Here is a 23402-nt window from a genome sequence, read left to right as displayed (position 1 = left end):
ATCACAGATTAAATTAATCACAATTAATCGGTTGAGATCAACAATAATTAGAGATAATCAACATAAATTACAAGGATTTTGATAAGATCAACAATAATCACAGATAATCAATATACATTAAAATTAATCGGCTGAGATCAACAGTAATCACAGATGAGCAATAATGTACACAATAATTCGTATGAGATCAACCGTTATCATATAAGCACTTTAAATCAGAATAATTTATAAATATTACAACAATAGTCATATACAAAGCAGGAATATCAAACAAAATAACACAAGATAAACGATATGAAACACAATGTGTAAGATGCAAAATCACGCGCAATACTAAATATTATTGTATGGCAGCCTGTATTTTCACTAATAAAAAATAACCACGGAACATTGGTAAGAATTGAAAATAACTCTTGGTCATATCATCGTCATACAACATATTACTAGGCACGGTGCTTTGCAGATCTGTGCTTTGATAGACTACTGCGCGCCTGTACCTCTTTCACACATATCACAAGCAAAGTTTTTCTCTCCATTGTGGTTATCAAGGAGGGCCTAAAGATAAATTTTCTCTCGGAGTTTTGCATTGCAAATTGAACAGGTAAATTGCATTGCAGCTACCTCCCTCCGGACGTGACGATTCAGGTCATCTTTCGTTCAAAACTTTCTGCCGCATTGTTCGCAGGGAAACGGCTATTCAACACCATGAATGCTGCTTCTAATCAACAACAAGAAACCGTCGGAGACGGGTGATGTGATGCTCCCCAAAGGTGTTTTTTGTTACAAGATTTCACTATATATTCAGATAAAAGGAAACGTCTTGAGGGCACAGTAGTTGGGGGGACAAGAATTTTTTATAGAAAATTTCAAAGGGCCATAATTCTTTGAAAAATCATCCGACCAGAACCCGCTGATAATATGCACATCTCCTCTTAGTAGTGAAGCTTCCCATAAAGTTTCATTGAAATCCGGGCATAAGTTGCTGAGTAATAGCCCGGACAAAAATTGTGCACAGACACACGGACACACGTACGGACAGACGAAGCGGCGACTATATGCTCCCCCCAAAAGATTTTGGGGGAGCATAAAAAAATTGGAACTGCTGAATTATCATTCAATACAGAAAAATACACACAGAATATTATCCATCATTATATGGAACTTATCAAAATGATGGTCGTCAGAAGCGCTCCAGATAAGGCGCGTAAACGCGTATTTACGCATTTCAAAATCCAAAATACGCATTAACAAATATTTGCAAGGGTCCAATTACATACGTGAAGTATCGGTACGCGTACATTCTGGATTTATGTGGTGTAATTTCCAATTGTTCAGTGACAATTTGCATTGAAATTTATCTGGACCATTATTGTCGTTAAAAACAATACACTATTATGAACACACCAATATGCACCACTCTAGTAATTATTTGTTATTTTTAAGCCGGCTTATTTCGAAAACACCATACAAAAATTTTTAAATAGTGCTTTGCAACTAGGTTATAAAAACATACTTTCGCTCAGAATGCTATGTTGCATCGTATTTTGATTTTTAAACCGACAGAACCTAGCATTGTACTAAAAACAAAATACACACCTGTGTCTGTTAAACGCCTGTTTTGTGTAAAATGTTTTTCCCCACAACAGGCGAATCGTCCAGTCCGTCTGTGGCGATTATCATGAAGCTTTAACCCCGCCACCGAATTAAATGTCTTCCCACAGATTTCACACACGAGAGTCATTTTTCTGTAATAAAATAATTACTAATTGTTAAAATACATTTCTAAAATGTTTTATAAAGTTTTAAAGACTACACCAAAAGAGATATGAAACGCAAGTGATTAGATGTGACCCAATATTTTATTATTTTCGTCACAGTTCAATAAACATGCGTGTTTACTTATGCACGGGATTTTCGTGAGTTTTGGCGGGTATAGCGTCAATTGAAGTTCCGTAGTAGTCTGGATTACCTGCCCCTGACACTTTGTATTGGGTCAGGCTCACATGATTCATTGCGACAGCAACTGTGTTCTTTAAAATGGATAATTAATTTATTTTCGGAGCAAGGAGTTCAAATTACGATAATCGGTACGTTTCATTATAATTAATATATTGGCGATATAGATTTTTCTTGAATTGTACGTTTAATCTCAATACATCGATATATAATATATGGCTATATTTCGGAGAGAACGGATTTCGGATATACTTTTATAACGCAATGTTTAGCAAAGCCGGATTTAAGTTTGTCATTAAGTTTGACATTAATTTGTTAATGTGTGTATTTAAATAAACATTTTCATGTGTTAGAATTATTTTTATATTTCCAGGCTCTATATAAGTTGACATTTAGTTGTTATTGTGAGTATTTGACAAAACATGTTCATGTGTTAAAAATATTTGGTGTAGTGGAAACGCAATGGCTTCACAATCCAGAGATCGTTGGTTCGATCCCCAATATAACCACAATCCCTTTGGTTTATCTTAGTGACACATGTTTGACAATTATTCCATGTGCCATGAAATATTTCTATGGCAAGCGAAATGCACATTTATTCCTTAAACCATGGTTTAACAGTTAACTATATAGTTAAGAAACTTTGAACCCGGGTTCACAGTGCCGTTTGCACATTTATTCCTTAAACCCGGGTTCAAGACTTTGAACCGCGGTTTAAAGTGTGTCTTAAATAGATACAAATCTGTTATCTGAGACAACCAATCAGCGGAGCAGAAACCACAATTAGAAGGTAAATGCCGCGACTTCATTGGTCATCTCTTAACTATAGGGTTAAGAGACTTTGAACTGCGGTTCAAAGTCTTAAACTGCGGTTAAGAGGCGCGGTGTGCACATTAATTATTTAACAGTTAATAATATAGTTAAGAAACTTTGAACTTGCCGTTTGCACATTAATTCCTCTCTTAACTATAGGGTTAAGGGACTTTGAACTGCGGTTCAAAGTTTTAAACTGCAGTTTAAAGTCTTAAACTGCGATTCAAAGTCTTAAACTGGGGTTAAGAAGCGCGGAATGCACATTAATTATTTAACAGTTAACTATAGGGTCAAGAGACTTTGAACCCGAGTTCAAAGTGCCGTTTGCACATTTATTCCTTAAACCCGAGTTCAAAAGTTTCTGTTCTAAAGATAGATACAAATCTCTTATCTACATAAGTCAGAGACAACCAATCAGCGGAGCTTAATCCACAATTAAAAGGCAAATGTCAAGATTTCATTGGTCGTTTCTTAACTATATAGTTAAGCGACTTTGAACCCCGGTTCAAAGTCTTGAACCAGAGTTTAAGGAATTAATATGCAAACGGCACTTTGAACCCGGGTTCAAAGTCTCTTAACTATATAGTTAACTGTTAAACCGTGGTTTAAGGAATTAATGTGCATTTCGCTTGCCATATATTTCCATATTGGGAGAATTTTCTACTGGTAGATTAAGTAATCATGATGCAAAGTGAACACTACACAATTTCTTGAAGACCTTAGTTTATATTAGTACAAAATCTCCAATGTATTGTTAAGCATATCAGTGGATGGAGAAAACAACAAATTACACATGAAACGACCACCTAGCCAGCATTTCTTGCATTAAAAGTACTGACCACTTTGTGCAAGCAACTTACTGCTTCCTCACTTGAATTTGTAACCTGATAACTCCAGGTAGACAAGTGGAGTCCATTAAGAAGACTAAAAAAATCCCATTAGAAAACTAAATTTGGAGAAATTCATCAGTGGATCGAGGATCACAAAATGAACATTTTCTATGAATTGTAGACTTTATTTTCCCTTGGTATAATTGTATGTACTTTAAAGGTATCAAATAGGATACAACTTATTATGTTTAGAGTCTTGTTTTACATATTAATTGCTTACATAGCTATGTTTACATGGAAACGATCAGAAAAAGATATTGTTACATCATTTATTTTATTTTTATAGCAAATAATTTAAGAAAAAGGTTGGTACATATTTCCCGGGTATATCATAATGAAGCACAAACTTTAAAGATGCTGGAGACCGTTTCATCAAAGGTCGTACGACAATTCAAATAAACTATTAAAACTGGAAAATTAAAAATATAAAAGCTGTTAAACAACATGCACTAAAATATGGACCATGGGAAAGAAAATTATGATATGTACCAATTTACCAAAATGTGCAATTATACTATGATTTCGTGCTTAGTAATACTGTTTATTTGAAATATGCATCGTATTCGTAATCTGTTGCACGATGTTTGATGAAACGGCCACCAGGACCGGTAAGTCATGGTCAATATTTTAGGATGAACATATTAAATTCATAATATAAAATTACAGCATCTTTAACAAATAATAATTCTCAAGAATGTTTAAGTTTTGTCATAAAATATCCTTTTGGGCACACTTAAGCGTATCCAGTCACTAGAGAACTGCAGCACATTGTTCACACAACTCTAAGATTTCCAAACTGCCATTCCAGTTCCAGATCAGAATTACAAACGCTGCAACAGGCAAGTGATTCAACTGTTGTGTGGAAGCCGAAGAAAGATTTTTTTATTTCACTTTTGCACATGGAATTGTTTAAAAAGTATTCTTTCATGTCTTTCCTCATTGCCGTTTAGGCAAAGTCTCCTTGGTTGAAGTACAGGATGGCCTGTGCATCTGTGCCCTTTCTTCCAGCTCGTCCATTTCTTGAACATATGCTGAACAAAAATAAGGCAATATGACACTTTTTTTTAAGTTGTTAGCAGTTGTAAATTGTGTTATATATTTGACTTAAAAATAATAGCGTTTGTCGAAATGGACGTCTATGTATAGAAATCCTACTTTAGGTACATTTGAATCAGACAGTAATTATAATTATAATATATATATATATATATATATATATATATATATATATATATATATATATATATATATATATACAGTGATTTTTTGCTCAAAATTACAGCCGATTTGCGGCTGCTTCCCAATTTCAAAAATTCACGTTTTTTCCCAATAATCTGACCAAAATTTCCCCCCCCCCAAAATAAAAAAAGCCCAATATTCCAAACACAAAAACAAAAAAAATATTTAAAGAAAGAAGTCTCTTATAACTTAATTATGATTTCTTAACTCTAGATCTCAACTTTATTTTTTAAACATCCTACACAATATATAACTTTAATTAAGTCCTTTTTGTCCATAAATCATTCCTAAATTTGCCATTTTTATTGATTTCAAAAATCTAAATTTGACCAGACTCCTTTTCTAGAAAACCCCCTGAACATGCACTTAAAAACATTATCAATTCTGTTACTTATAATCCTATTTATAATGCTTAAGCTATTTATGCCTAGTGGACTATCTCATCCTTCAAAACTGGATCAATTTATTTCCAAAATTAGGGATGTCTAGTATATTTATTGCTATATTTAGAATATCTCTTACAGAAATTCCTTTAAGCAAACAGCGTAGACACTGATGAGACGCCGCATCATGCGGCGTCCCATCTGGGTCTACGCTGTTTGCCAAGGCCTTTTTCTAGACGCTAGGCATAAATGATTAAATTTTTTCCAATGTCATGGTTTATCGCGCTATTTTTACCAATTTTACGGTTTATCGCACTAACTTTCCCAATTCAAATGGCACAGGCTGTAATAAATTAAAGTAAAAAAAAAATCACTGATATAATTTGCATTTGCTATTGTTGATCAATGAGGATCTATATTACAAAAGCGCAAATCCAGTTCTAAATGACTAATAATAATAAGTATTATGTTTCTAAAATAAGGAATGGAACAGTACATGCTCCTGGATAAGTGCAGAGCAAATTTATGTCATGTATCTGATATGAGTATGAGACATTTTACAAACTTATTTATCAAACTATTGATCATCTTTATTGTATAAAAATGATTACCTAATAACTATCAATAATTTAAACTTGCATAAAATGTCATGCTACATGATTTCTTTGACATTTGCAACCAGACAAATTTACCAAGTAAGAAAATATCCCCAATCTATCATCAAGTTACAAGTTACAAGTTAATAGCTTACAATATTAACTCATTTAATAGTATTCCAGGTACAAGTCTACGTTGGAATGTTATTGCAATTTATTATTTATTTGACCAAAAAAATATACATCATATCCATTATGTAAATTGTACAGATATTCTCTTGTTCGATTGTGTACACATTCATTATCCGAAATACGCTGTGTCCGAATTGGGTAAACATGAGATAAATCTTTTTTTATAAATCATAAGTGATTCGAAAAAAACAATAAATTGATCGATACCTATAAATAAACCTTAAGGTTTTTCACTTACTCCAAACTTTAATATTTTTACGATAATTAATACATACGTAGTGCGCCGCCATTTTTCCACAGCTGCCTGAAGTACTAAAGTATAAGAACGACGGGAACCAGAATAGTTCCGTAGTCATGTATTGTTTTGAAGAAAATTTAATATTTTCGTATTTGTAACCTTATCATCATTTTGAAGACTTTCAAAAATGTGTACAGTGTGCGTTCCATCATGCTTTGAAAATTTTCGCAACCTGCGTTTGCCATTTCCTATTGCTCAAGAAATACCAACCTGCGTTTGCAAAAATATTTTTCAAATTTCACCGCTATTTTTGTCATGAATGTTATAAAATATATTACAATGAAGAGTAAAATCATACTAATTCAGGCGTTTAACCAATATTTTTTTAAGAAAATCATCAAAACCACATAAACAAACAGCGTTTGCATTGCATTTCAGAATTTTGTGTTGATGTGTTCTCGGAAAGTGGAAACAGTAAAGGCAATCGAATTATTTCAAATAAAAGTTTATTTAGTATACTGTGTCATAGGCTATCGCTTTTTTAAAACTGAAATTTCGATCATATTAAAAAACAACAAGACTAACCTTAATGTGCAAGATTACAGACTGTTTCTTCAACCGGCGTGGACTTTTGCGGTCACGTGATACAAGTTGTTCACCCCCGGTGAGGTAGTAGTAGAAGTTGTAGTTGTAGTGATAGAAGTAGAACAAGAAGTAGTAAGAAAAAGTAGCAATAGTAGCGGTGGTAGTAATAGTAGTAGCAGTAGTAGAAGTAGAATAAGCAGTAGTTGTAGTAGAAGAAGAAGAAATAGTAGTAGAAGTACAAGAAACAGTAGTAGAAGTAGAAGAAGAAGAAGTAGAAGTATATTTAATGCAAAATCACATTAACCTTAATGTATTTGAAACAAAAACTCGTGCTAGACTGAAGTTCTGCCACCGATAAGTGTATGCAGACTTCAAAGGACAAAATACATGTCCGATTTTCGAAATGACAGGCTAAGAGGGGGTATTCACGTAATAGTCAAGATGGCGACGCTCATGCCGAGGCAGGTATATTTTTCGCCGTTTCATACCCTTTATTTCTTTTGTTTAAAGCCATATTAGCAAGAAAGTTACTAGCGTTTATTTCGTGTTGATATTTGCTCTTTATATCGACTTAACGCGCTGCGAAATTTCTAATCGGGATGATCTAATTAAAGCTCCACTAAGAAAATTTGCGGGGAGTAAATTCGAAATATAAAGAGAATTTTAATGCAAAATAAACGCTTATCACATGTTTACTAATATGGCTGGATTGTGAGCGTCATTAAAAAATGAAACAAAAGTTATAAAGGGTATAAAACGGTGCATAATAACTGTCTAGGCATGGACGTCGCCATCTTGACTATCAGGTGATAACCCCCTCTGATATATATTTAAAAAAAATTAACCGCAAATGCGATTTACATTAACTTTTTTCAAGTCTTTATTTTGGTATATTTCGACTGTTTACATCCAAACTTTCATTAAAAAAATAACATTTTGAAAATTTAGTTTTTTATTCACTCATCGAGCAGAGTGCTTGATAGTTATTGAATGAGTGAGACAATAATCATTGCGTCAGGGAATCATTTCTGAAGTCGTGTTAATGTGCACTTTTAGTCTATTAATGTGCACTTTAAGTCCATTACGGCCTCACAAGCCTTTAGTTCCTCGAGAGGAAATAGATAATGTAAATTAAATCCTACCAGTGTTTGCACTAAACTTTCGCACATGAATGTAATCAGGTTTCATGGAGCTCAAAATCCATTAAATAATTAGTCTGATTGAAAAGTATCTCCAAATCTTATTTAGATTGTATGCTTACATGCGAAACATAGCTCCAATAATTTTCAATGTGGTGATTGAGAAATTTTTGTCGTTAGCAAATGTTAGTCGAATGCATTTTTTGGAATATTATCAGAATATCCCTCCTGATACTTTTTCGGGATATTAAATATTCTTATATGTTTCTTATAATTCGACCAGTAATCATAGCGTTAAAGTTTAAAATAGAATATATTGCAAACGTGTCTCACTTCAGACAGTCAGTTTTGTAAATACATAGTGAATATAATGGGTTGAAAAATCCACTGATATCGTACAGGTATGATTGTTTAAAAAGAATATGGCGTGTTTGTCGTATTTGTAAATTTGCAAGGGTTTTGTGTTATGGATTTTGACTGGACACATTTTTATTAGCTATCCAGACATTTTGATTTTATAAAAATGCTGGAGAATTCAAAAGTAAAGGATGTAGAACCAACATTTTACTATACTTTAAACGAATTGAAAATACGTAGAAAAGTTGTTGTCATAAAAAGAGAAACACTATCACTAGAACGATATATGGACGGAGATAATTTCGTATAAGTATCCCCATATACTATGTTAATCAAAATGCAACCTACACACAAACAAATATATATATATTTTCAAAGTATGCATATAAATCATAAACGAACACAACATGAGACATTAAGAAAAATGCCGTTTGAGTCATGAGTTGCACTGGATAATTTTATTTATTTATTTTAGTTTATTTTAAGCTTAATGCTTGCATGTTAACATATCAACTGGGTCCTCATATATATTATACATATATAATTGTTGAATTGTTCTTTGTTCCTTATTTAGAAGTTAACACAAGGTTTCCTAGTCAAAAACACATTTAATCAACTAATAAAACGTCCAGGACTTGACGAGATTCTGTAAACGTTGGGTGCCCTATTACTTCTTAAACAACTAAATGAATTGTTCTCTCCTATGTTAAATTCTCTATTGTGTATGGCGAAGAAAGTTCTGCTTGAATACTTCTTAGCCTTTACAATGAGTACATAAAATGGGGTTACTTACGTCTGTGTGACAGGTGCATTTTGTCATCCAATATGAAGACCAGCACCAAATTAATCATGCAATATTGTCACGATCTGGAAATACGCAACATAAAGGCACTCACATACATGCATCTACTGTCAACAAACCAACAAATCCACGATTTTGGAAAGATAAACTTCAGGTCACACAAAATAAATAAATAAGGTTTGTCCTCAATCTAGGTCATATGTCACATATAGGTATTGAACATTTTAAGATTTTGAACTGGTTATCTGTTCAAAAGAGAGTGAAACAAGCTATTCTTTGTCATGTTTTCAAAATCAGAAATAGTTTGACTCCAGAATATATGAGTAAAAACTTTGTTCCCTTTGACACTCTTCATTCAAACAAGACTAGGGTCCGTATTCACCAAACAATTCTTAGACTTAAGTCTAAGAATAAAGAAAATTCTTTAAATTAGAATATTCAATTATTTCTTTAATTTTGAGTCAAACTCTGCAGTAAACATCTTTATCTATATTATTCTTCATATAGAACATTTTGTTAATGACATAATCACCAGTGGAGGCCTGTATATATTCAAAAACTGAACACATTTTTTTTATATTCTAAGTCTATTCTTTATTCTTAAGTCTAAGAATCGGTTGGTGAATACGGGCCTAGGTTAAATGAAAGTGGGTGCTATATATTGCCCAAAGTCAAAGGTGTTGGTGCTAAATCTTTTGCATAAAATGCTTGTTTTTTGTGGAACAATCTACCTTCCTCCTTGAGGAATATAACAACTGTAGCTAATTTTAAGTTGTCAGTTAAAACTCATCTTCTTAATATGTAATCTTTCTTTTAGATCTATATAGTTTTTATTGGTCCACATGTTAATATATCTACGTTTTAATGCAAATAATTGTCTTTTATACCTCAAATGTCTGATATTCATCTCATGCCTCTCTATATCACTACCATCAATATCCAAGGACCAAAATGGAAATAAGAGATTAAGTTCTCTTTTTTTGTGTAATCTTTGGTATAATGTTATTGGCATGGTTTCATTACTCATACATGTTTATTGTTTTACTATTTTATCATGTGTGTAGATATGTGTTATCATGTTGTATCATTATACTGAAATAAATCTATCTTTCTATAATATAAAGAAGTGAATAACAATCATTTGTTTATTATCTGTTTATTTTGTCTGCAGATCATGGTGGGTAGCAGATACCTAGTTCAGTGGGAAAACGCCAGACAGGTTACCCAAGCAGTCGTTCTGGCGACGGGTTCGCATGACGACATGAAAGCCCGGGAAACTGACGAGGAACAGAATCCCTCAGTGGCCTTCGGCGCTCCAGCCGCGTCGACTAAACCACCGGCAAAACGACGCAGGGTTAAAAAGAACAAAAAAGGGAAGGAGTTGGCGCGAATGCTTGCTGTAGGCCAGGGACAGGTGGCAGCGCCGATCGGTCCAGTGGGAGCGCCCGAGCCTGTTGCGCTGACAGCGACGGTGTCCTTGGAAGCCCCCGCCACGTTTGCGCCGACCATGTCCTTGGAAATACCCGCCGCGGTTGCGCCGTCTGCTTTTTCGGTTACTGAATCCGCCCCGATTGTACCCGCTCCTACTACGCCGTCTGGCCCGTCAGTGGAAGTTCCCGCCGCGGTTGCGCCGGCCGTGTCCTTGGAGGTACCCGCCGCGGTTGCGCCGTCTGCTTTTCCGGTTACTGCATCCGCCCCGATTGTACCCGCTCCTACTACGCCGTCTGGCCCGTCAGTGGAAGTTCCTTCCGCTTTGACCACGCCCTCTGTTCCGGTGTCATTGGAAGTGCCAGGATCAACACTGTCCGTACGCAGGCCCACCATCCGGTTCCAGCGGCAATCTGACGACACGGTTACGATCCTAACAGTGGTCCAGCCCTTGCTAGTCGCCCAAAATAGAAGATTTGACGCACAGGCGATCATGATACAGGACCTGCACAGGAATGTGCGGGACATTCGCCAACATCTGGATGAAGCACAAGCCCTCAACCGCCGTGCAGTGTCGTCGGAACCGTCGACAGTGGTGGATCTGTCAACCCTTGGACTACCGGAGGAAGAGGTTCGGAGAATCCACAGGGAGAGCCACAACGCGGGCCACTTCGCATGCCTGCTTGTGAAGCGAGTGTTCCCCGAGCTCTTTGGGCCCGGAAATCTTCGCTCTCTCTACAACTGGCATGGCGGTGGCCAGAATAAGAAGTTGGCACTGGAAGAACCCCGGCGGGAAACTGTTTGCAATGCGGTATTGGCCTATCACCCAGACGTGCGGGGTGTCGAGCCATTTCAGGAACGGGTCGTTATAAAAGTAAACGAGATGTTGCGGAGAAAAGAGAGGAGGCCGCTTGCGAGAAGAGAGCTCAACACCGACACGCCACTGTTGGATGGGTTCATGTCCTACATGAACAGTGAAAACATGTAAACTAGTGGGTTGTGTGATGAGTAATGTAAATAGTGACTGTGTGTATATTCGTGTATATTCTTGTATATATTTGGTATTGTGTGTATTTATTAATCGTTCATTCATTTATATAAACATGTATATAAAACATGTATATAAAACATAGTGACTGTGTGTATATTCGTGTACATTCTTGTATATATTTGTTATTTTTTGTATTTATCGTTCATTCATTTATATAAACATGTTTATAAAACATGTATATAAAACATAATTTTGTTTTCTTTTTGCCTTCTTTGAAAGAAGAATAATAATCAAAGTTTATCGTTGGGTGATCATAATATGATTCAATGTGCGCGTAAAGCCACACATAAAAGACCATCACAACTGTATTAAAATTAAACATAGCGTTTATATCGTTAAATTGAAATAAAATCGATTGAGCGACCCGAGTACAAATGTACTCACATTTTATACAAATGTAGCATAATGAGAGCTGCGTGATTACGTGTAGTCGGTTAAATTTATGTTAACTCCATAAGCGTCAAATTAAAATGAATAATAACTACTTACAGCCGGTTAAATATATATTCGTTAAATACACAATGTATGAATTAAGTAACAACTCCATCAATCATGGCGCATTTGTAAATATTTAATTTATAATCATTATTATGTGTATTGCCTTAGTCCCTTTAATAATTCGCTTTGCTCTGCAATGGTTCGAAGCCTGTAACGGGTCTTTAACGGTAACGGTACTACAACCACCGAAAACGAATAATTTTTTTAGTAAACAATATTTTATTTTTAGTAAATAATTTTTGAGTAAATAATTAAACTTTTGATAAATCAGAGTTCTTTGCCAGTTTTTTTTTAAATTGTCAATATGAATGAGTTTTTTCTCATGTAAACCTTATAAAAATGGGTTAATTTTACCCTCAAATTTTTAAAATGGTCGGAAAATTAGATTGGGATACAGTTTATTAGATAATACAGTAGGCAATATGCCCATGAGTATACATGAAATATCAAATACAATAAGCAAACAAACAAAGTCACAGGTCATTCGAATCATAGACATCAAAAATATATTGGTACAATGTAAAGCAAAGTATTGGATATTTTATAAGACAATATACAGCAAGAGGCTGTGCATAAGTATATACAAAAGTCCTACCCTAATCATAATACGTATTATAAGTATTTCTTTTTTCCCATGCTTTAAAAATAAACATAGCTAAATTTTCAACTATATTGCTATTTTGAGAGGTCAATAAATCTATAAACTTTAACATATTTGGTCTTACGTAATTACATGGTTTTAAATAAGATTTTCTTACATCAGTATATAATGTACACTCCATAACAAAGTGGTATTCGTCTTCTTAGACATTGCATAAAGTACATTTTCTTTCTTCATAAGGAATAGCTATTGGTTTTTGCCATCTACCCGTTTCAACTTTAAGCTTATGTGCAGAGACTCTCAATCTAGAGAGACCCATTCTGTACTTTGGGATATATACATCACTTAAATAGGTTTTAAATTTAAAATCGGATATAAATATGTATGTTTTTGCTCTAGTTGATTCACTCAATTCGGTTTTCCAATTTTGTATAAACATATCTGTAACTCTTACTCTAAAAAATTTCAAAAATATTTCTACATCCCCTACCCCTTGGTTCAGCCACACATCGCTAAAACCACAATTATCTAATAGACTTTTTACCATGTAGGCCCAAGATCTGTTATTAGGGTACGTTTCTAATTCTCGGAACATAATATCATAAACAAGTTTTACATATTTAATAGCATGTGTGTTTACTATCTTTAACCAATATCTAATTACATTCATGCTATGTCTAACGGATAAAGACGTTCTTCCTAGTTCTCCATATATAAAGTTATTCTGTGTTTGCCTTCGTACTCCTAATAATAATTTGCAATAATTTAAATGTATTCGTTCTATCTTCATATTGCTCTCTAAACCCCATATTTCGGACCCATAACTTAAAACCGGATAAATTAATTTATCAAATATTTCTAATCTGTGTTGTATTGTAATGTTATAAAATTTTTACATATATTGTCTTAATTTAAAAATAGCTTTCAAAGATTGTCCACACAGACTATCAAACGTTTTAGAAAAAGAGCCCCCTGAGGAAAAGACAAAACACAAATATGTAAAGTTATCAACAATTTCTAATACATTGTTATTATATAAAAATCTCAGATTTTGTGTAAGTCTTCCTCCTTTTAAAAAAACCATGACTTTAGTTTTTTTGTGTATTCACCGTTAACTTCCATCGATCACAGTATTGTTTTAACAAATCTAATTCTTTCTGTAAGCCAGTTTCACTTTCTGAAAACAAAACAATATCGTCAGCATATAACATTATTAATAATTTTAAGGTGTCTAGATTTATTCCATCATTATTATTTGTCATCAAATATTCCTCAATGTCATTCAAATACATTGCAAATAAAAATGGAGACAATGATTCACCCTGACGTACCCCTAACAGGCATGTAAAACTATCGCTAACCTCATTGTCATATTTTATCCTTGACTTAACAATACTATACATTGAACGAATAAATGTTTAATATTTTCCCTCTAATATCAAGCTTTATCAGTTTATACCACAGAATATCTCTTACTACGTAATCAAATGCTTTTGTAAAATCTATAAATGCTACAATTAGTTCCATTTTCTTATTTAATAAATGCTGTATTACGGTATGCAATACAAAATATATATTGTGCCCATGTTTTGTCTAAATCCTGCCTGAGCCTCAATGTAAACATTATACTTTTCCGCCCAGATTGTTAGCCGGTCATTTAAACCTTTTGTAAATAATTTGCCTAGTGCACTCAGTAAAGTAATACCCCTGTAGTTATTCGTATTATTAACATCACCTTTCTTATGCAATGGGACCACATAACCCTCTGACCATGTTTCTGGGAAGTAACCCGAATCGAAAAATAATGTGCAAAGAACTGTCGCGAACATGTCTATTTCACATCTATACTTAAAAAATTCGTTAAGGAAGTTATCTGGTCCACCCGATTTGCCATTTTTTAGTTTTTAACAACTTTTTTTTATTTCATGCGTGGTAATAATAATATTCAATTCTTCAAACATTATGTTTAATTCTCCCCCAAGATATCTCTCGTTAAAATATAAAATGTCTTCATCTGGCTGAAAAAACACAGAATCGGGATCATTTACTGATTTAAAATAATTAAAAAAATCATCTGATGACAAAGAACTAGCATGTATTAGTAAGTACTGTGTAATTTTGTATAAAGAAAAACCCTTTTGAGAAACTGTCAATTCCAAATCATTTTATAAAAATATGCTAATATGAAACTTTAATCACAAGAAAAGATCTTGAAATGTTCTCTGCAGTCTGCATTTTGATATTTTAGTGTGTGTCCCACCCTTTCCCTCAGATGATGTGATGTTGAACATGTAGTATTATGTTTGCACGCTTTTGATTGGGACAAATATATTTAAAAAGAAAATACGCAAGCATTTTATGCTACATGTACAGTACACTCCACGCGTTTTCCCCAAAAACGCGCTCACTCCGCGTTTTTTTTCCTGCTAGCGAGTGTTTACGCGGAGTTTGAAAGCGATGTAAAATGCGGCGTTCCGCCGAGTTCGCTAATACCCGGCTAATACCCGCGGCGTGTGTTGCTTAAGCCTAGTCGGTAAATGCAGACAATTTCCGTTCTTATCAGCGACCACCGCGCAACACCGCGTTAGCAGTGTGCTTCTGGGCATGCCAACAAATAAAAAACATTGTTATTAAAAATTGTTTAAATACTGTGGCATATAAAAATAAAGATAATTGTATAGAAAATTATTACATGTTTTAATTCACAGGTACGTCTACAATATGAATGAATATGTCAGGTGATCGTTAAAAGTTTCGTTTTGTTATATGTTGTTATATTGTGTTATATTACAGTTTCAACAGTTGTTTAAAACCTTTTTTGTGTGTTCATCTATGATTTTCTGTTTGTTCTCGATTTGTTTAACGAACGCATGCATGTACGTTGTTTGTTCTCGATTTGTTTAACTAACGCATACATGTACGTATAATACACAATGTACCTTGTGTTGAACGTAAATTATACAGTAATAACACATTTTAACAAATGATAACAATTATATTAATGGGAATGACATACGATTAGTTTAAGTCAGTCGTTAAATTGCTATAACATATACGACTGACATGTATTTTATTCATGTCTAGCAAGATACATGTACGTTATACTTAGTACAAGCGTTATGTGAATATATAATTATTTTGTTATTCTTTTTTAGGGCAGCCGTCGAGTTCTCTGAGAAGAAACATTCAATGGATATTGTTGTTTTTCTCTTGTCAATACAATGATTGGTTACATTTAGCTGACACGGGCACACACACGCATTTGTATTCCTCAATGTGGTTAATAAAGCAACTCATAAATTAAGTAGTAGCATTGGTTTATTTATCCTCGGAAACTTCGGTTAAAAACTATTGTCCGAACACACTGCTTAACATATATACTCTGCTGTAAAAGGCAGTTCAAAGCCATGTGATCAGCCCGATTTTCCTGGTCTGACCCATATTTACATAAGGAGACTTTGCAGTTTGGGTGCGGTGCTTTAATTAAAAAGATAAATTATTTTAAAATATCTTTTCACTTAACTAAACTGTTAAAAAGCGTTATAAAGGCTAATAAACTCAACAAAGAAAATATCTGTGCTTGTATAACATCGCTAAGAAAGCAGCTTTACTATTGATTGATAGCCTTTTTAAACAATGGCGCTGATTGCGAAATTAAGAAGATGAATAAAACATTTTTAGTCTTTGGTGGCCTATGGAATTATCACTTCTTTGTATGTTCGTTGTACAGTTTGGTATTCGTAATACTAGTTTTAACTGTTCGCGAAATGCTGACATGTGCAACATAATGAGAAGTGATAATTGCGTAAAAACATGGCTTGCAATCGAGCAGTGCAGATATGTGAGAACTGAGAAGTGATAATTCCGTTAAACACGGCTTACAATTGAGCAGGTGCGTAAATGTTGATTGATGGTTAAGACTATATAAATGAGCATCCAGATGCTTTATCAATATTCTCATGTACAATAATTCAAAATGAAAGTATCGCATCTAACAAAACTTGAAATCATCCGCCTGAACAGGCAAGGTCTGAAAGCGTCGAGGATCGTCATTGGTCGTCGTATTCTCCGAGACTTGATTGACGTTAATATATGATATACCTTTTGCGAAACGAACATGAATTGTCATCAATAAATATTAATGATATGGTATGATTTTGAACCAAAGGTAAGCATAAATTAGAAGATCGTTAGTGGTATTTCTTATGCACTTTGTGACAGCACGTAATCAAAAAAAAATTCAGAAACCTACAGTATCTGCGTTTATGTCATTTTGAGATAAGTGCATGTAATCAAATAATTTTGTATACGAACAAACTTAAAAAAATTTTTTTAAGCCTTAATGTTATTAAAGTAATTGATTTCTACCTGAATTTGAACGACTTATACAAAAAAAACATTACGTGCATCTGAAATTGGACATCATAAAGTACATAACAGCCATACTAATTTTCATATTTTTCCTAACTATCGTTTGATTGACTGAATGCACTTGTTCAATTAAGTGTCTGTCGAAAATTTAATATGACATTAAGTCATCTCACCCGTCAAAGTAATAAGTTGTATACCTTAAAACATATTGTCGATGGTGAATAACTTGATTTCCAAAGCGCCGTGTCACATATGTTTTAGTATCATATAAGATATGAAATTAGAATCCCCTTACATGTAAGTCTTTTGATGACAGTTTGATAATTCCCTACTATTGCATCCATGACAACACAGTATAACAAGCAATTATTTCTATGAACATCTTTCTTCTATTCAGAGTGTTTTCAAGCGATATTGAAATTGTAAATGGATTCCTCGTGCGAACCATGTAAGAATAAACTTAAAGTGTCATGCCAACACTCAATGGACATAATTATTTTTAATTGAAACATGTGGAATTTAATATCACATTATACTTGCATAAACATGAAGTAAGTTTTAACACGTTCCATCGCAAGCGTTTGTTATTTTATCTAGTTTTATTGCCACTTCATCTGTGCCATACATATATAAGTTTTAAGGTTTATAAACTGAAAATTCCTATGAACATTTTTATAGAAAATGACAGTTCGAGAAATTCCTGATGGTATAATAGAATATAAACATACTAATGTAAACACAATCTGATGATCAAGGCAATATTTAATACATGTAAAACACTTTTGTTTTAAATGTAATGTGACATAAGTTGATTTTGACAAAAAAAAACACACACGTTTCTCTAGTAGTGCAGTTATTTGAAGATCGTAATTCTGTTACCCACGCAAGTATAACCTGGTTTGATATGTAATCGGAGACGTTAATTGGCGGTTAAAATATGTGTATGTTCAAAACATAAACATAGTTTAACATTATGTTTGAAAAGCGTATTCAGTATTTTTTTTACGATTTAATGTCATTTAGCTATACATCGTTTCATGTTTTAACATATTCAGTGTTACATTATTTCAAGGTTGTCACTACCCTTTATCCATTTTCTTGTACTTGCATCTTACTTGTAAGAGCCGTTTATAGTCACACATTTTAGAAAGGCACACTATTACCTAAATGAAAAACAACAATGCGTTGTTCCTATAAATTTCAACGGATGAATGTTTAAAGACATACAAGTAAAAATCCTAGAATCACCGTGGAAAATAAAATTGAATAATGTAGATGTGTTATTTCTGAAAAGTATCGCATTGCAACATGATGGTTTGATTGTTTGCAATGAACTCGTCATCTTTATGACATTACAAATATGCATATGTTTTTTGCCTTACGTTGCTTGACTCTTGTCCGACTTATTGAAAATATCAACTCAATTTATCCGCATTTCAAAACTAAAAGTCACATTGTTATGCAGACTGTAATTATCGTAAGAATGACGTTATATGTAAGACCCGATTCTCTTTGAAATATAGCAAAAAAGGCAGTGTCTAGTTTCATTACGGATGATGGATTAACACGACGGACGTGGTTATTATAAAACAACTGTATGGTGAATAGCAACATCTAATAAGAGAAATATTATTTCTTTGGAAACCGCTGTTGTATGTGAATGTATATTTTTTTCATAATTCTATTTAAAAAAGGAACATCTATTACCAAAGAAAACTACAGTTATCTTGCTTGGTTTTTAAAATCATCGCATACAATTTTACACAGTTGCAAAACTTTGACCATAAAGTGCTGTATTTTTAATTGGGACGCCATGAAAATCTATAATCAATACAATTATGTATAAGGTTAAGTTCCGTATATTTACATTTTAGCTGAAATTATGACATTCAGTTTCAAAGTAGCCATCCTAATTAAGCTCGCAACACGCATTCAAGTTACCCAGTTGTCTGGAAATAGACAAATATATGACGAAGAAAATCGTCTTACTAAATATGCATTAGTAAATACAATTGTGTAATTAGCATCATTTTTATTTAACGCAGGGAATCTATATGTTCTGCAATATTACAATCCAACATATATTTATAATCGTGTATAATTATTTGCTGCTTACCACGATATGTGTAATAGCCTTTTAATTTTAAGTATTACTTAAAATACGTTAAGAGAGGATCTTTTTTCTGAAAAGACTAACGAGTAAGGTGGTGAGAAAGATGTCTTCACTGTCACATACTGCTTATTGTCTTTGTGTTTGAATTCACAATTCAACCATTTCTCATTCACCAATAATGTAACCTAAAAACAGCATCAACACTCGCCCGAGCGATAATTTTGACTTATTAAAACATTGACACGCTCATATCGACAAAGAGGTAAGACATTTGCCGCGCAGTTATGCTGCATTGAATCATTCTGATTTCTTCCCATATACATGTATGCTTTTAAATAGCCTGTATGTATGCGCACTACAGGCATATGAATATGTATGCAAAGCTTTACATTTGAGTACTATATTGTTTTTAATAGGCATACACGCACTTCAGCATAAAACATATGTAATAATTATACCATACTGTAGGCCTGCGAACTGTATATGGCTTATATGAACGTAACTCACGAACCGTTTATATCGAAACTATGGTTTAAATGATATGTTTCGCAGTCAGAAAAGTCAAGCTAGGTTAAGAGCGTTGTTATACATTTATAAAAGGTGACACATATTTTTAACATTGGTTAATTTCACCCTTGTAATTAGTCTTACCAAACGCGAATTCAGATATTTCTTATTAACACATTTGTAGTTAAAGGTACCGATGTGATTAAATACAAAATAATCAACAAGTATTAATTTCCAAATGTCTTCTTTGTATATGTCTTTGTAGTCATAACAAAACTATTATTTGTGTAAAACCTATTATTGACCCATGGGAATAAAGTGGAAATCAGGTAGGCATATTTACCATCGGTCATTATTTGAAACCGCGCGTTCTTACCGTTACTGTTGTTACATTGGTAAAAATTAACAATGGTGATACATCTATATTTTTGATAACACAAATAGTACAGCTTTTACAAGTGCTGGCTTGTATGAACTTTTGACCAAATAGTACGGCAAACAGTTCTATCGCTTGGTCGCTAAAATGAATATTTTACAAATAGGCATACGTTTTAAGACAATATTAGTGATTTGTGAGGCAGAATGCAATATATAATTACGACGAAAATTAATTGATATAGCAGTTAGGCAATGCTTATACTGGAAGTATGCTTTTAAGTGTCAGGAAGTGGATGCAGACAATGGGTTGGCAAATTGTTAATGGCACTTGTTTTATTTTAGTGAATTTTAATGTTAGAGTATGAAACTGTTCAGAAACATCATTGTGATAGTTCACGACGTGTTAAGTAGAAATTCAAATCAAAATGCATAAATCTGCAATTAATCTTCATTAGTTGTTCGAATTAAAGTTCATATGAGAGTACACTGCCTTCGTGTAATGTTCAAATGAGAATGAATGTACATCTATGCGGTAGGTCTTGATCAGCTATTCAATTGCTACATACGTTTTCAAAAATTAACATACGTTTGGAAGGAACTACATGTTCAATGTAAGCACTATATCTCAAAATCTTGAATTTTACGTCTTTTGTACAAGATACTTATTTATTTCAGTTACTCTCAACCTATCATAATTAACTTCGTAAATTGATGTATTGTATGAATTTAAATACAAATTACATTTGAATTGCCACATTGCATCGCACAAAAGTCTGTTACAGATCTTTATACGAAAATATATAGTTGACATTCTAAATTACATTTTAAACACATGCACAAACGCATGCATTACTCAAAGATGAAATCCTTTGTTTTTAATGTCGTACTTCTGTTCGCAGCATGAAGAGTGTTGTTGATCAGCGGTGAATTTCGGTATAAATTAAAGTGCATGTAATATATTTTGCTGATACCTGTTTTTCTCATATTAAATTTGATACACATTGGACTGCATGTGTCTTGTTAAAGTATAATGCCATTTTGTAACGATAATCTTAAGACATGTTTGCATGTTTCTAATCTCATGTGTCAACTAAAACAATGTACATTTGATCTCATATATACAATATCAATAATATAATATAAATATTTATATTCGCATATGTGAAAAACACCAGCATTTATTAAAACGAGTAAACATTGTGCTTGTCCTGTTAAAAATGTCATCATAAAACAAACATGTATAATTGGGCAATGCTATAATAACATAAATTGCTGAGAAGATGCTTGTAATAAAGTCCTTTCATACAGTGTACAGAATTTGAATGACAGCTTTAAAAGGGCCTTTTCACAGATTTTGGCATTTTTTAACTTATTCATTAAATGCTTTATATTGATAAATGTAAACATTGAATCGTAAAAGCTCCAGTAAAAAATCAAGAATAAAATTAAAAAAAGGAAAAGAACATTGCCCGGACCAGGTTTCGAACCAGTGACCCCTGGAGTCTTGCCAGAGTCCTGAAGTAAAAACGCTTTAGCCTACTGAGCTATTCCGCCGAGTACACATACTTGACGTATTTTATACCTTATATAAGCAATATTCTTAGTTTCACAAAATTTAACGGCAAAAACAGAACTCTCCAAATTATTCAATCGTTTCGCGTTGCAACGCTTTATAATTTTTAGGTTTTAAAATCGTCAAAAGATGCATATAATGGCTATATTAGACCATGGTAAATGTTCAGTATTACTGTTTCCTCACAAATATCATAACTAAAACGAAAATGTGCGAATCTGAAACAACTTTTTTCAATTTTGTCAATTTACCAAAGCGTGAAAAGATCCCTTTAATGACATATTGCAAATTGATAGGTAACAAAATATCACGTGTGTACAATATAAATTTATTGAAAAGAATAATACAATTATCGGTATTAATTTGAGGAAGACAAAATGTTAGAAAACATGTATATTGTCATCATTAAACAAATAATGTATGAAAGGCCTTTATATGAAATGAAGAAGAGTAATCGAACAATGTGGTTTGTTTCCAAATTATAAGGATAAAACATAGATAATGGATGAATAGCATAGTAAATAGTATAATTCTTCAGAGACATTTGCATCAAAAAGGCAACTGTAGAAAAGGTATGTTGCTATTGGGAAAAACTAATACAATGTGTGACTGTTACTCATGTATTTATCGTATTTAAATCGTGATGATGAGACTGACATAAGGAGATCTTAAGATGATGGAAGGAAGACTAACTTTGTTTAACCAATTCTTTAAACAGCATACATTGTACAACTGCTAAATAGTTTTTGTTTTTAACATAGTCAAATTACGAATAACTATGGCTAACATAGTTATTCGTAATGTGACTATTTAAAAAAATGTATGTCAACAAATAGAAACGTAAGAGGAAATTCATTGGCTTGTTTCTTTTAAGATTGATTTATGTTGTATAGACACCCATCCGAAATTACATCATATTGAAGAAATTTAATTATTTCATTGAGAAGTTGTCAAACGACGCACCAGCTTAATTATGAAGGCGTAAGAGAAGAATACAGTTGCATATTATATAAGGAAAATTATTTTGTTTTCTTCTTTTAAGGTTTCCATGTGCGTATTTCGTCTAGCTTTTGAAATGATAATAATCGCGACCTACCAGTAATTAATATGCTTTTTATTGGCGCATTCTTTTGAAATTCGATATTATGCAGACTGGTTATACTTCCAAGACAATATTTTAATACTCAGAAATTGTTAACGTTAGTGCGGCATGGAAAGTAAGAAAGGATTTACGATCTATGATGCACTGAACAAAATGTGACGTGATTATTTGACATGCCATGTTTTACTGATTCAATTTGGTCATATCCGGATCATGGATAATTAGACAAGTCAACCCACGTGTTTTAGACTCAATTTCGTTTATTTCGCAGTCAAGACGGAAGAGGGGAGGATGATTCGAACGATGACTTTATTTTGAAATAAAAACGGATACGAATTTCCTAGCAATTACCATAACAATCAATTGTCTCCCAGACAATCGAATTAAAGACGATACTTGATTCAGATAATGGACCTTTTACAGAATCAAGTTACAGAACAAATCACATCTCGAATTGATTACGGTTATTGTATAGGCCGGCTATGTTTCCTAATAGCTTGGTTATGTGGCGTTAAGTGTTGCGTTGATGGTATTATCATATACTAAGTGTGTAAAACTAACCGTTGTAAAAGTAAAAAAGGAATTGTTCG

At 33.2% G+C, this 23402-nt stretch overlaps 1 pseudogene; it reads left to right on the top strand.

Moving 5' to 3' along the window:
- LOC127846515 (uncharacterized) overlaps positions 1–11606 on the top strand; it is a 21426-nt pseudogene extending 9820 nt beyond the window's left edge.
- Positions 11607–23402: the final 11796 nt, after the last annotated feature.

The sequence above is a fragment of the Dreissena polymorpha genome, chromosome 1 (genome assembly GCF_020536995.1).
Source record: "Dreissena polymorpha isolate Duluth1 chromosome 1, UMN_Dpol_1.0, whole genome shotgun sequence".
Classification (NCBI taxonomy): domain Eukaryota; kingdom Metazoa; phylum Mollusca; class Bivalvia; order Myida; family Dreissenidae; genus Dreissena; species Dreissena polymorpha.
The sequence above is the reverse complement of the archived record's forward strand: the minus strand, read 5'-3'. Positions and strand labels throughout refer to the sequence as shown.